We start from the raw sequence: 14,407 nt of genomic DNA on the forward strand, positions 1-14,407 counted from the left end.
GGATTCCTTGGTCTTTTTCTGCCTTCATGTTTGGTAACCCAACCCACTGGGGCTCTGATCACTTGGAGAAGCTGTCAGAGCCCATCATTTAGGGTGAGTGACCTTCACTACCTGTGGCATCATCTCAAAAACTACAGTTTGACAGCGGATGTTTCTATATGTCTTAGCGTGCCAGAGGAATCTGCCCATGTATTAAACCCATCGGCAGCTCCTCCCGTTCTCATTTCATCCATGCCATTTGATGGAACTATTCAATATAGATTTCTCAAAGTACAGCTCACTTTGCCTGTGAACTCCCACATGTGTTCTCCTTTTGTTAGCTTACATAGTTCTTTAACTTTCTCAGCTGGTGGTTGTATCCAGTAGGCTTAAATAAGTTAATACATGACCTAGGTCTCTCTTCCCCCTTCTAATGCAAAGCCCTAGCCCCTTGAAAGTCCTGTCTTTCTTATCCAAGAATTTCTGTGGGTCTTCAGGTTGTCTCTCAGTTGTACTTAGAACCTCAGGCCCCTAAATTCTAAGTGTCATTTGGACTCAGGGGCACTATTGCGATTTCTGCTAGATATCCACCTATTTGCTGCACGTGGCTGCCATCTCTGCTCTGGAAATTGCAACCCAGCAAATGTTGAGCAGCAATGGTGCCTGTTTAAGCAGACAACACGTTGGCTTCCACTGGGTTCTCTGCCCTTGCTGGGATCTGCTACCTCTTACTTGACATTTTTACACTGAAGATCTTAAGTGCCAGTGCTGAGAGTTTGCTCAGAAGCTGGGGTAACTTTCTCTCTCCCCTTTATGTTAACACTATTAAAACTGTTTCCAGCTACTTGCATAATTTTAGAGTACTTTGCTTTTATTTACCCTCTTCCCCTTTCAGTTGGTTGTGGGACTGGGGTCAGATACACATTGAAGCAGTAAATATTGAGTTTTATTCAGAATCATCCCTGCTTTCCAGTAGATCCTAAGAGTTATTTCTCCATTCTAACTTCCTTAGTCCTATTTGGAAATAAGCTTGGCTGCTGGAACACGGATAGGCACATACTTCTGAATTTCAGTGATGGACACAAATTGGGTGTAAATTAGAAGCTTCATGACATTCATAAAAAAATCTAGGATAGTTGTGGCATATAGTACGGGCTCAAGAAAATTGGATTTCTTTCCTTCATCACTTCACTTTTCTACTACAAATTCAAAAACATTTTAGAAAAAAAAAACTTCCAAAATGAAGCATATATATATATATATATATATATATATATATATATATATATATATATAACAGCATTATTCCTAACAGCACACATACACAAAGTAAATGTGCAACCACCACTGAATGGTTAATTTGGGCAGATATAATTTTATCCTTTCAAATGATGTCTCACTTTTTTTAATGATAGGAAAATACATAGGCTATGATTCAGAGTAATAAAGCAGGATATTGAATTATAAATGTGTTATGATGTCAAATACATGTGTGAAGAAAAACCTGGATGGAAACAAGTTTCAATTATTAACATGGTTTTCACTAGTGAGATTTTGTCTGATTTCTCTTATCTTCTTTGTACTTGAAAATATTTTCCAAAAATTCCAGAAGGTCGATATATTATTTTTAAATTGAAGAGTGAATAATATGATTAAAGAGACACCCTAAAAGCAGTCTATTTGCTGGTGCTCTCCAGAAGGAGGAATTTTCCTGATGATAAGTTCTTAGGAAGTCATTCACTGAAATATTCACCTTTCTGCCAGCTCTTTCCTGCTGTCTGCTCCTCAGCTATCTTTAGGACAAGCACAGAGGACTAAAAGTCCTCATTCCCTTAGTCCATGCCTAATTTGAGAGAAGAAGGAGCTTCTTTTCAGACACCTTGAAACCATTGCTTCAGCTAATAAGCTGTTTTTCTATAGGATTTGATATCTCTTCTTTCATGATTAGAGGTTTTCTTGATTTCTGCATATCTCATTATTATTTCTAAATGAATTTCCTTCACTGGGGTACACAATATTTTGCAATCAGCTTGCCTAATTTAACCTTTTCTTTTCTATAATAATCCTAATACAAGGACATTCGAACTATCCATTAATTATACCCACTGTGGAGGAGGCTTCTTCTCATTTTGAAATCCAACTCCAGAATCTAATAAATTCTGTCTCTTCCTCAATAAGTAATTGACACCTATAGTTGGGGAGTTACATGTTTCACTTATCTTGGTCAAGTAGCAAAATTAAACTTGGCTGCCAAATATGATCAATGCAAACCTGCCTGTCCAAGGTATAATCAAAGACCCATTGACAGGCTACATGGTTCTCTAAGCCCAGCCTCACTTCCCAAATGTATGTAGGCAAGTCTCTGCCTCTTTCTTACCTTTTAGCTTTCATTTTGGAAATCCATCTGTTTGTAATTTTTAAATCATAATGAATTTTGTCTCTGAAGCTTTCAGTATCTGAGACTTAGAAATGAACTAATTTCCTACTAAGAAAACCATACTGCATAATAAGGGATTTAGGTTATTGTAGCCAGTCTCCCAAAATGTTTGAACAAATTCATTAACTAAAATTACAAATGGCATGTATTTATAAACAATGTCCCATAGGCAAGAATTCTGAATTAATTATCAGAGTGGTAAAAAATGTTATCCTGTAGGCTAGCTGGATCCAAAACCTACAATGTCTCAATCAAATGATAACATGCATTTTTGTTGCATTTTATAGATTATTGGTAGAGCAGGGAATGTAGAAAGAGCCAATGTGGGTTTCTCTGGGGTTTTGAATCTCAGTGTACTTTCCTGCATTAGAGATTTGCATGTGGTCTGTGGTGTGGAAGGCTTCCGTGGCAGCCTGGGGAGACAGCTGTGGAGACGTACCGAAGTGGAGTGCAGTATGGATGTTGTTCTCTTGCCTGACTACAAGAAATGGATCTTATTCCTTACGGAGAGAAAGAAGCTCCTGGGATAAATTTAAGGGGTCTCCATTCTCTAGAATCCACTTAAGACTGAGAGAATAAGCAATATTGCTTTGAGACAGAGGTGACTGATGCCGCACATTACTGCTGGAGAGGGTGATTCTGCTCATTTATGCATGAGATTCACCATCACAGTGAAAATGGGAAATAACCCTGTAGCACTTAGCGACTTTAGTATTGCAGCCTTGGTGGCACTGGGAATTGGCCCTCTAGACGGGAAGACGGATAGTGTTCCCATGCACAGCAGCAGCAGCAATGTGTTGTGCCAGCAGGAGAAAGGACATGGGCCAGTGTAGTTGACTACAGCATGTGTAAGACAAGCTGGGGCTTCTCAAAAATACGTGATGAGGCTTCAACTTTATGGATATTTGAAAGCTTGTGGTATTTGACAATAAAGACCTCATTCTTATCCACAGATTCCTGAGGATGATGGACACTAGTTTTCCACAAATAATCTGGTAAAAACCTGATTTTTTTCAATCTTTGCAATCCTATAATGAAGGCAACATCATTCATATGTCAATACAAATAGATTATATCTGAGAGATCAATAAATTGCCCATTCTCATTCAGCCAGCAAATGGTAGGGCTGGGTCTGAAATCCAGTTCTCTGATTGCAGATCCCAAATGTTTTCACTGCACATACTGGATCTTTCTCAAGAGCTTTATCTGATTGAAAGACAAGGATACTATACCTTCAAATTCTAGGATTCTCCCAATTCAGTTCTGTTCCCTTCTTATGCATAAATAAAGCCCTTAATTCTCCCTGAAACGGATAGCGATGATGATTATCATCTAGGTGAGTAAAACATTTGTAAGTTTTCAGTGTCAGATCAAACAATCAATTTATATGGAGAGAGGTGAGGAATTATGTGTGCAGTTTAGGTCAAACCTGTGACTCTGTCAATCACTCCTGTTTTCCACCATGCTTCATGACCAATGTGGTGGGACTATTCTCTGGTTCAACATGGCACCTCTCATTTTCAGGACCTGGTTCACTGCTAACTCCTTTGAGATTGAATCTCTAGGGAACTACTGAAGCCAGATCATTCACTTCCCACAAATATAGGAATTCCACATATTTAAAAATATATAATAATTATATGCTGCTGAGCCAGGGCCAGAAATACTTTTTTTAAATGTTTATTTATTTATTTTTGAGAGAAAGAGGGAGAGCAAGCACACAAGCGGGAGATGGGGAGAGAGAGAGACAGAGAGTGGTGAAATCCAAAGCAGGCTCCAGGCTCCGAGGTATAAGCACAGAGCCTGACATGGGGCTCGAACTCATGAACCACGAGATCATGGTCTGAGCTGAGGTCAGATGTTTAACCGTCTGAGCCACCCAAGTGCCCCAGTTTTTTAATTAATATATAATACCAGAAGCTGAGTCTGAAATATGAAACATGTGGTGCAAGGTCACACAGCCAGCAAGAGGCAGAGTTGGCAGTATTTTCAAGGTCTCTTCATTGCCTTTTGTGTCTTCCTGGACACCAGCTCTCAAAGAGTCAACCTGTCTCTTACCAGAGAAAAGAAATATATTTAGGGAAGTCCTTTATGTATCCTATTAAAAATTTCATTAAGTAGTCTTTATTAGTAGCAACATTTGTGTAATCAAACTCCCAAAAGCTTCCTGACTTGGATCACTCCTCTTTATAACTCACAGAATTGTGGCATGGTCTTCTAATTCTTTCTATACACAGAAAAGTTAGTCTTCTTATTCAAACATGGTTTGTTCACTTTTTTTTGTGAGTTAGTAAAGTCATAAATGCAAGGTTGATGTTTCCCTGGAGAATATTGCAAGGTTTGTTTAATTGAGAATCAGGGCATTAACTTAATGATCTCCTAGTGTTTGATAGGGTCAATAAAAGTCCTTGGTAAGAGGTAAAATGAAGGTTCATCATAATTGATTTTGTTCTGTTTTGTTTCCTTTTAGATACTTATCAGTTAGTAAGGAGAGGGGCTATTAGAGAAGTTATAGTAAATATTTGTGGTTAGCATTCCCAACATCCATTGCCACTTCCAGCAAGAGTCTCAACTTTCACTTGCGAATTCTAGTCTCTTCAACTCAATTTATGTGGTCTAAGTGGAGCTTTATCTGTACATGACCTAGGCCAAGCTGGGTAGTGCACTGTATTTTCCTGGCCATAGTGGGTGGCTCAGGCATGGCAGTGACACACTCTGATTTTATCAGAATGACTAGGAATTTTGCGGGCTACACTTGAAAATAGGAATAACTTTTGCTGGCGATATTAAACATGAGAGGATATGAGGGAGGCTAGGGTTACTATAGACATATTGTCACTAGGATGCAGTAGTCTATGGCACTGGGAGACCACCAAATGAAGCTTAAGAATGAAGCCAACACAGAGATAGGCAGATTCATGAGAGAACCTAAGTCGTTATAGCTTTCTTGAAGCTCTTACTAGGATCTTTCGATTTTTTATTTATTTTAATTTATAATTTTATATAAAATGTAAATAATTTCTTTCTTCCTAAGCCATCAAGAGTGTGTGTGTGTGTGTGTGTGTGTGTGTGTGTGTTAATATATCTGTGTATGTTCTGGTTAGAAATAAATTGTCTTAACTCATAAAATAAGGAAACCAAAGTTATTTATAGGTTGGATAAACGTGTGCTCATCCGTCAAAGCAAATTTCATCATTCCTGATGGTTTTCCTCATCCAAAATAGTGTTATAATGGTTGAATCCTTTGGATAAGTGCTTGTCATCATGGGATAATTTAATCTTGTTTTTCAGTTTCTCGTGGTCTGGCTTGGAAGAGACAAATTAAAATTTTTTAAATATTTTATTTTTCAGTTTTATCGACATGTAATCAATTTACTGAAGGTATTGTCAGTGATTTCTGGAACATTTGAGGAAATATTTTAACTTTCTTCTTTGCTAGAAATTGGAATATGATGGGATTATAAAGGAAAAATAAGTACAACACCCATACCCTTCAGGTAAAATGTCCATAGACAATCAGTGTAGATCAAAAAGAAATAGGAGTCTTAAGGTAATTCTCCTAAAAAGGAGAGAGAAATCCCCACTTGCCCCTTGGAAAACTCTAGTAGATGGACAATTTGGCATTGCCTTTGGGCTGCCCTTTTAGGTTACCTATTAGTAAGATTCCTTCTTAAATTCCTTTCATTTTTCTGTGACTCTGGGAAAATATTTGATGCTTCAGCAGTGTCAGTAATTCCCAAATCTCTCCTTCATACAAAGTAAAGGAAAACAAAGGGAAAGTAGTGCATTGCACACTTCTTTAGGATGAAGCAACCAAGTGCTGTGATCCACCAGAGGTAGTCATATGATAGAAATTTTCTGAATTTGGAGAATGTGGAAAACTCTTTAAAATCTTTAAGTATAATTATTAAAGTATTCACAGATCCAAAATAAATTAATGCTCCTAGAAATGAAAATACTGATGACTTGAAATACATTTTTGCCATTTCTATAAAATGTGGCTTATTTCTTATGTGCACTTTTCTAATTTCTAAAATAATAAATGAACCTTGAAAACACTGAAAAGATCTAAATGAAGAAACAGTATGTTCATAATCTCATCACCTAGAGGGAAATATTTATAACATTTCCTAGTTCGTCTGTAGCTTTTCTCCTGTTGTACCTCCATGTAGATGAGCTTCATTGTGTAATGGCTTGAATATAAGAAAACTAAACTGGTGTGTGTGTGCGTGTTTGTGTGTGTGTGTGTGTGTGTGTGTGTGCGCACGCGTGGTGTGTGTGTGTATATATATATATATATATACACACATATATGTGCATGCCCCCCACATATGTATCTATATGTATATATATAAAACTAAACTGATACATAAAAAAATATATATATACACACATATATATATATCAGAATACAAGCAATACAAAACAACATACTATCTGTATCTATATACCGTCTACACATATATCTGTATTTATATAGATAATATGGTGTTTTGTATTGTTTCTCTTATTTACTGAAAAAGACCAAGTTAATGAGTATCAGTTGATCACATGACTTTTAATGGTTGCTTTTAGTATACACACATATATTCAAACAATTCTATATTGTACTTTTAGATATTTCCAGAGTTCTCCATAATACGATAAACCATACTAAGCATTCTTCCTGTCTCTGATACTGAAATTCTTCTTATAAATTTTAAATTTGCATCTTATAGCAAGTAAAGCAGAGATTAATGACATTAAGTTTCAGTAGGATGCTCCAGGAATAATTTCACTATTAATTTGTTCATCGATTTACTTCTACTTACATATAGTAATTGATTATTTGCCATCTCCTTCACTAGAATATAAGCTTCTAGTGGGTGAGGTGAAGGTATTTTTTTTTATCGTTCGTTTTTTGTTTTTAAGCTCAACATAATATCAGAAGCATACCTCATGGTATGTTGCACACTGCAAGGGTTCAATGCTCACTATTGATTAAGTGAGAAAAACATGGATTAAGTTTTCTGAGGTAATAAAACATGACAATAAGACAATGTTTCAATAGTAAAATCACATGTATTGAGACTTCCTATTTTTCAGACACCATGCTGTTTTAAATATATTATTGTATTTTAAAAAAGTCAACGATGTATTATAATTCATTTTATAGATGAGGAAGAAACATAATCAAACAAGTTAAGTAACTTATTCAAGTTTATAGAGACCCTAAGTTAAGACTAATGACGCAGTATACAGTTATCTGTTTCAGAGTCCATATTCTAAATCACTGGTAGTTTGTAGTTGTATTAGCATACCTATTCCCAGACCGTATTCAGTGTGCCTCAAAAGCTCTAAATTGATAACTGCTCACAATATGCAATTTCTATATGTAAATAATTTACATAAACAACTAATTAAATGAAGGTAGATAAATTTTTGTCTTAGAGAACACTGAATGCATTTCCTATACTACCGTGCGTAATAGAACATTGTCTTTCCTCTTTCTGCATCTAACCTTCTGGTCCCCCAGACCCTCCTGTTCATGATGCGCTATAATGGCACCATTATGCATGTTACTGGATTTCCATCCCGTGGGAGATACGTTCTTGCTTCTGCAAGGCTGGAGATTTAACATACATGAAATGCCATCTTTCTTTGTCTTTGTTGCAATTTTTTCTTTCTCCCTACATATCTTAGAATTTCTTTCATTAGAGCATAAGAGTATATAATTTAAGATTTGACCACACATGAGGTCTGCTTAGAATCCCAGTGAGGGTCTCTACATTTTTTTCATTTAACATGAACAAATTAAGGTTGCCAAATTTACATAACCATAAAACCTACAGGCAAGTGATTGGGATTAGAAGAAATACCAAGTACATGAATCATATCTCAAATCAACAAATGTGGGTTTGCTTATTTGCATATAGGCTAGAAGATGAACACTAACATCTCTAGAGAAACTCGTCACAGATAGGAAGTTTCCCACTATACAGTGTAAGAACCATGAGCTTTCGCTGTCTTGTGTTATTGTCCCCACTGCAGGGCTTTAAGTTGCCCCTGCACTCTCTTAATGTTATAAGGTTCACGCCAGTGGATCCTCTGGATTTGTCTCTGACAGAGGCCTTTGTCACTGATCTAATCAGCAGATTGGCCTGGGAGGTTTCTTGGTAAAGAAAAATTATCTGTATACACAAAGTGACCAGTGGACCTAGCCAAGGCAGCCCGTGGGCCATTCAAGCATGTACTTTGAGATAAAAATTCTGTGGCTTTTCGTTCTTATGTTTATCCCAGAAGTGTGTCTGTGTGTGTGGGTAAGTATTAATAGAAAGGTTAGTCAAGATTTATTAGATAATTTTGTGTTGAATGAAGTTTATGTTGAATGATCATATTAAAATAAATTATTTGTACAAGTTGCCTTCATTTGGTTTCCACATACTATATCAAAGCTGGTGGAGCGAATGTAACAAAGTTCAGTGTCAGTTCCTAGATCTCTGTGATTTATCTTTAATATGTCTACTAGGTTAAAAAGGCCTGGTAAGGCCTCCGGACCCCTCTCTGGAGGGCTTCATTATTTTGTAAATGGCCTAGTCATGGGGGGAGACTACATCCACCTCCCCTCATGGGAAGGCTTCAGCTGGGTGACTCATACCAGCCCCTCTAAGCAACTAGGTAAAACTTTTTTTTATTAAAATTTTTTTAACGTTTATTTATTTTTGAGGCACAGAGAGACAGAGCATGAATGGGGGAGGGTCAGAGAGAGGGAGACACAGAATCTGAAACAGGCTCCAGGCTCTGAGCTGTCAGCACAGAGCCTGACGCGGGCCTCGAACTCACAGATCGCGAGATCATGACCTGAGCTGAAGTCGGCCGCTTAACCAACTGAGCCACCCAGGCACCCCTAAAACTTCTGTTGCTGGAGAGTGTGTTTGTCTCTTACCAGAAACTAGCAAGATCTATACCTGACTTAACTCATATTGGAAAGTTAAGAGCCATTTTGGTACAACGCTCAGAATCTCCTTTTGGGATGGAAACACTTATTTCCATAGCTGCTGGCGGAGTTGGTGACCGCAAGCTTGCACCTGGATCTGGAGGGTCTCCTGGAGATGTGTCTCAGTTTGAGGGAGCTATTTACCCAAGGTCATGCCCCTTCCTGGAGTCAGGCACCATTAAGTCACTGGTTGATATAGGGATAAAGGCCTAGCATCTTCATACTGATTAAGATGACTATGTAAGACCATCCCAGATTTAGTACTCTGTCCAATCTCTTCCTCAGAATCTGTTTCCTGGGGAACCAAAAATGCCACAAAGGCATAGGAGAAAAGGCAGACAATAGACTGCCTTTGGTTCTACAAAAGACCCATCTCTCAGTCAAAAAGACTTTTCTAAATTGGTCAACCTACATGAGAAGAGACCTGTATTGGAATTTGGGTACAAAACTTAAGAGTCATTTACTAGTTATTGTTCAACGCCCAAATATTTTCTTAGTAGATATCATGAGAAAAGTAGCTAAAAAAGGAGGGAATAGACTATTTTGGGATGTTACAGAGCAGTGATGGGAAATCTTAATGCCTTTAGCATTTAGGGCATACAATCATAATCTTCTCCCACACACATAGCATTCCAATAAAAGGTACTACTTGCAAGAAGCTATATTTTCTCTGTAGCTTTGCACATTCTGTTCTTTCTGTATGGAACACCCCCATATTTCAGCTTCTTCTTTGCTAGGTCAATGCCTGTCTGTCCTTTAAAACCCTGTCCTGTTGTGACCCCTTCTAAGGTGGGCTTGATGCCCTTTCCCTATACTCTCCAAATGTACACTCCAAAGCCTCACTGTGAATGTGTTACACACTTGTTTATCATGTCTCTTCCATTAGCGTATGATGTCTTTTACACATCAGTTTTTAGCACCTACTAGGGCTTTGCACTAAACATGCACTCTGTTGAGATAGACTGTGAGAGTTCCATTTGCGTGTTATTATAGATTTCCTATAGGTCTATGAATTCTATTGATTGTGCAGATGGCGATTACTGAGTAGTATTATTAGAGGGCTCTAAATATCTTAAACCATGATATTATGTACTCTATTTTCTCTCGCTAAACTTCCTGAATATTAGTTGTTAACTTTAAAATATTGGCATGATTTTCTAATCTTGTATTGTCAACTATATCATTGAACTCTTAGTTATAAGCTATTGTTTGTTTGATGTGCCTTGTTTTTCAAAATAGATTGTAAGCTTTTTATAACCAAGGTCAGGAGTTAATACTCCACTTTCTTCCCTCACGTGAGTGGTACCATCTTAAATCCATAGCAGGATATGTATTTGGTAATTGGCCAGATGTCACGGAATAGCTTTCATTTTTTTCCCCATAAATGTAAATATTGTCCAGGGTGCCTGGGTGGTCAGTTGGTTAAGGTTAAGTGTCTGACTCTTGATTTCAGCTCAGGTCATGGTCTCAAGGTTTGTGAGATTGAGCCCCGCATCAGTGCGGAACCTGATGGCTTTCTCCTTCTCCTCTCAGCCCCTCCCCCTGCTTGTGTGCATGTGCATGCATGCTGAACACACCTCTCAAAATAAAAAAAACAAACATTTAAAAAATATATAAATATCATCCACGTTATCTATACTTTTCGAGTAACTGAGAATCTTCTCTTTTTGTTGTTAACAAAGATAAAGTGGCTTTGGCATGAACATTTGTCTTAAGTTTCTTTCAAAAAAAAAAAAGGGGGGGGCCTGGGTGGCTCAGTTGGTTAAGTGTCCGGACTTCCACTCAGGTCATGATCTCACAGTTTGTGACTTCAAGCCCCACATCGGGCTCTGTGCTGACAGCTTAGAGCCTGGAGCCTGCTTCAGATTCTGTGTCTCTGTCTCTCTCTGCCCCTCCCCCACTTGTGCTCTGTGTCTCTCTATCAAAAATAAATAAAATGTAAAAAAAAAAAAATTAAAATTACAAAGTTTCTTTCCAAAACTTCAGTCTATTTCACTGAGACAAAATAGCCATAGACAAAAAGCTGTATTTTTCTTACTCAAATTTGCCAAATTATTTCTTACAGGGAAACTACTGCTAATTGTCTTAGCTTTATAAAAAAAATCTCATTAGTAACAATGTTATGTTGTAATTACCTAGAAATCTATGAGTGCTGAAATGCGAAGGCTTTAATATTCTTCTAATTTGCTTCCCTAATTATAGTAAATATCATTAGCTATGATTTCACATACTCAGACCTTTAAAATAATTATTTGTGAGCTATTCTGATCTTTATTTTGGCATTAGTTATAAGGAACCAATGTGATGGTTTATAAATGGGAGTAGATGCAATTTTATAAATCATTTTTATACTGTGAAAAAACAAGTGTTTTAAGGGTTTTATAGTTTTCAGTTACACTTCACTTATACAGAGGGCAAATATTACCTACATACAAAATAACTAAGCACTTGGATGAAAGCAAAAATGGACTCTGAACAGCTAAAATAGAGGTCACAACTTTTCACATTAATAAGTTACCCTTTATGCAATCATTGCAAGTCTGTTCACACAATTTAAAAAGCACTGTTGCTTAGGGTCCTACTCACACAAAATAAAGGATACCAGAGCACGGTGGGTGAGAGTACTATAGAAGCTGAGAATCCAAAGGAGAAAAAAATCCCACTGACAGGCAGACTTCAAGTTGGGGGGGTCATAAATAAAAAAGGTATGGGTACATGAATCCAAGAGGAGTCATTTGGTACTATTAAGGTAGAGAAAAACAAATCTAGGAACATACCTGGTCCTTTATTTAATAAAATACCACATATTTGCCAAATTATAACAAATTATTACTAAGAATAGAATTTTACATTTTAAAAAAGCATTTTTAATATATGCTCAGGGGCTGATGATGGTGAGTATCCATTCATATTGGATATTGACATTTTCCTACCTGTTTTTTAAAAATCTTTAGTATTATCACTGCATGTGTTAACTCTTTTTAACCTTTAGGTAAAATCTCTACTGCAGTTGTAACAGGTTTCTTTCTGTTGCAAATAGAAATATATAAGAAGCAGGTTATTTTTGTCCTCATGCTTATTTTTTTTAAATGTTTATTTATTTATTTTGAGAGAGGGATAGAGCACGAGTGGGGCAGAGAGAGAATCCCAAGCAGTCTCCATGCTCAGTGCAGAGTCTGATGTGGGGCTCCATCTCACAACTGTGAGATCATGACCTGAGCTGAAATCATGTAACTGGACATGTAACTGATTGAGCCACGCAGGAGCCCCAGTCCTCATGCTTATTATTCCAACTATCACATAGGGTGACAGGGTAAGTTCTAACCCAAGAAGAGGGGGAGTATGTTTCACATATATGTCATGTCAGAGATAGGTAGATGCTCTCCAAAGACATGCTCCTATTACATTCATTCGAATTTTTGTTAGGAAATGGGTGCTCAGCTAAGGTCTGCATTCTCCTCCCTGCTTTCACTACTTTCCCCTCCCCCTACCTGACTTCCCTCGTGACTAGCTCCCTTGTGTTCCTTCCAGGCTGAAGTGTAAGCAGGTGTTCTGCTGCATATCGCCACATTCCCATTCCCTGTTCACATGTTCATATACATAGGATACAGCAGAAGCACTAGGGAATAGTTGAGGCACAGATAGAAAGAGCCTGGATCCCTGCCTCTCCTTGCGGAAGACCAGCTGCCACCCAGAAATAGAAGCAATGTACTGTTACATGTGGGTGAGTAATGAATACATCCTGATGTATCAACACAGTAAGTTTGGAATTTACCCCAAGAAGTTGGGGTTTATTGATTAAAGTAGCTGATGTGTAACTACTACTCTATTTAACTACATAGCACACTTTTTTCAGAAGCTGCCAGTGGGCTTCTCATAAGCAGTTTGTAAGGAGAGGGATGTGTACCTATACCCAAGGGAAAGTAAACAAGATTATAGATTTAAAACTCACTTATTTAGCACCGGGAAATAGGCTGGAAATAACTCATATCTAACCATCACCACAGCTTCTAAACTCATTAATATTAAGTTTGGTGTAATCTTGTCTTTGTGGATAGAATAACTACCCCAGTAGAGACCAAACCTCGTGTTAGATCCTTTTCTAGATTTTAATTATCCTGCGCAGCATTTTCAGGTTGTAATCACCAGAAAAATGAAAGTAAGCTACAGAACATCCTCCTCATATTAACCTTTATTGTCCTAGAGACCTTGTAAAATCATCCCTGAGTTTTATCCCTTTAACAAGTTCAGTGCTTTCTTTTTCTTTCTCATTTAAAAATTTCAGATACTGTTCCAACTCTGTCATTCTCTAGTTGTAACTTTATAGACACATTACTGATGTTCATATGTTTTTGTCCTCACCTATAACATGAGAGAAGTTATCTCCAAATTATCATCCAGCTATAAGCAATAGAGAATGTATTTTATGTGTGTATATGGCAAATATATATAAAATATCAGGCCCCTTTTCCATTCATGTCCTATTGATAAATGTCATATTGCAATTTAGTAGAAATACTTTCTGCTCTAAGTATTCCTAGACAATGGTGTAGTTGGTTCTTATTTATTGTTTCTTTTCTTTTAGTGTACTCCAGCCTTAATTGGAGGCAATTGTTAAGCTTTCATGGCATTTACATGTGCATCCAACAATGTAAAGTGTTGATCAAGGTTAAGAACAATATCATAAGCTGATTTACACATATTTATATGCCCCACCCTCTACACACAGTTGTGATCATTGAGAGTATGAGCTCTTTTTCTTCTGCCTTACAGTGGAAAATTTTAAAAAGGACTGAATAAAGTTATTGAACTTTCTCTGTCATAAAAAGATTAAATTATGTTAAGCCTCAACGGGAAAATTAAATTAATGATACCACCTTATTCTCCAAGCTACAGAATACTTAATTTTTTTTTTGTAATTGGTTTTTAGTTTGTAATACTTGGATTTGTTTACATAGGTCTCTCCAGAAACACTTTGCATTGTTTAAATGGCCCAATCAAATGAAACTTCACTG

The 14,407-nt window shown here is 37.1% G+C and overlaps 1 long non-coding RNA gene across 3 annotated transcripts in view; it reads left to right on the forward strand.

The window, feature by feature from the left end:
• The window catches only part of LOC122239676, a 279,979-nt gene that overhangs the window by 104,112 nt on the left and 161,460 nt on the right, over positions 1-14,407 (forward strand). The gene's annotated exons all lie outside the window — the stretch shown is intronic.

This window comes from Panthera tigris, chromosome B3, assembly GCF_018350195.1.
Source record: "Panthera tigris isolate Pti1 chromosome B3, P.tigris_Pti1_mat1.1, whole genome shotgun sequence".
Classification (NCBI taxonomy): Eukaryota; Metazoa; Chordata; class Mammalia; order Carnivora; family Felidae; genus Panthera; species Panthera tigris.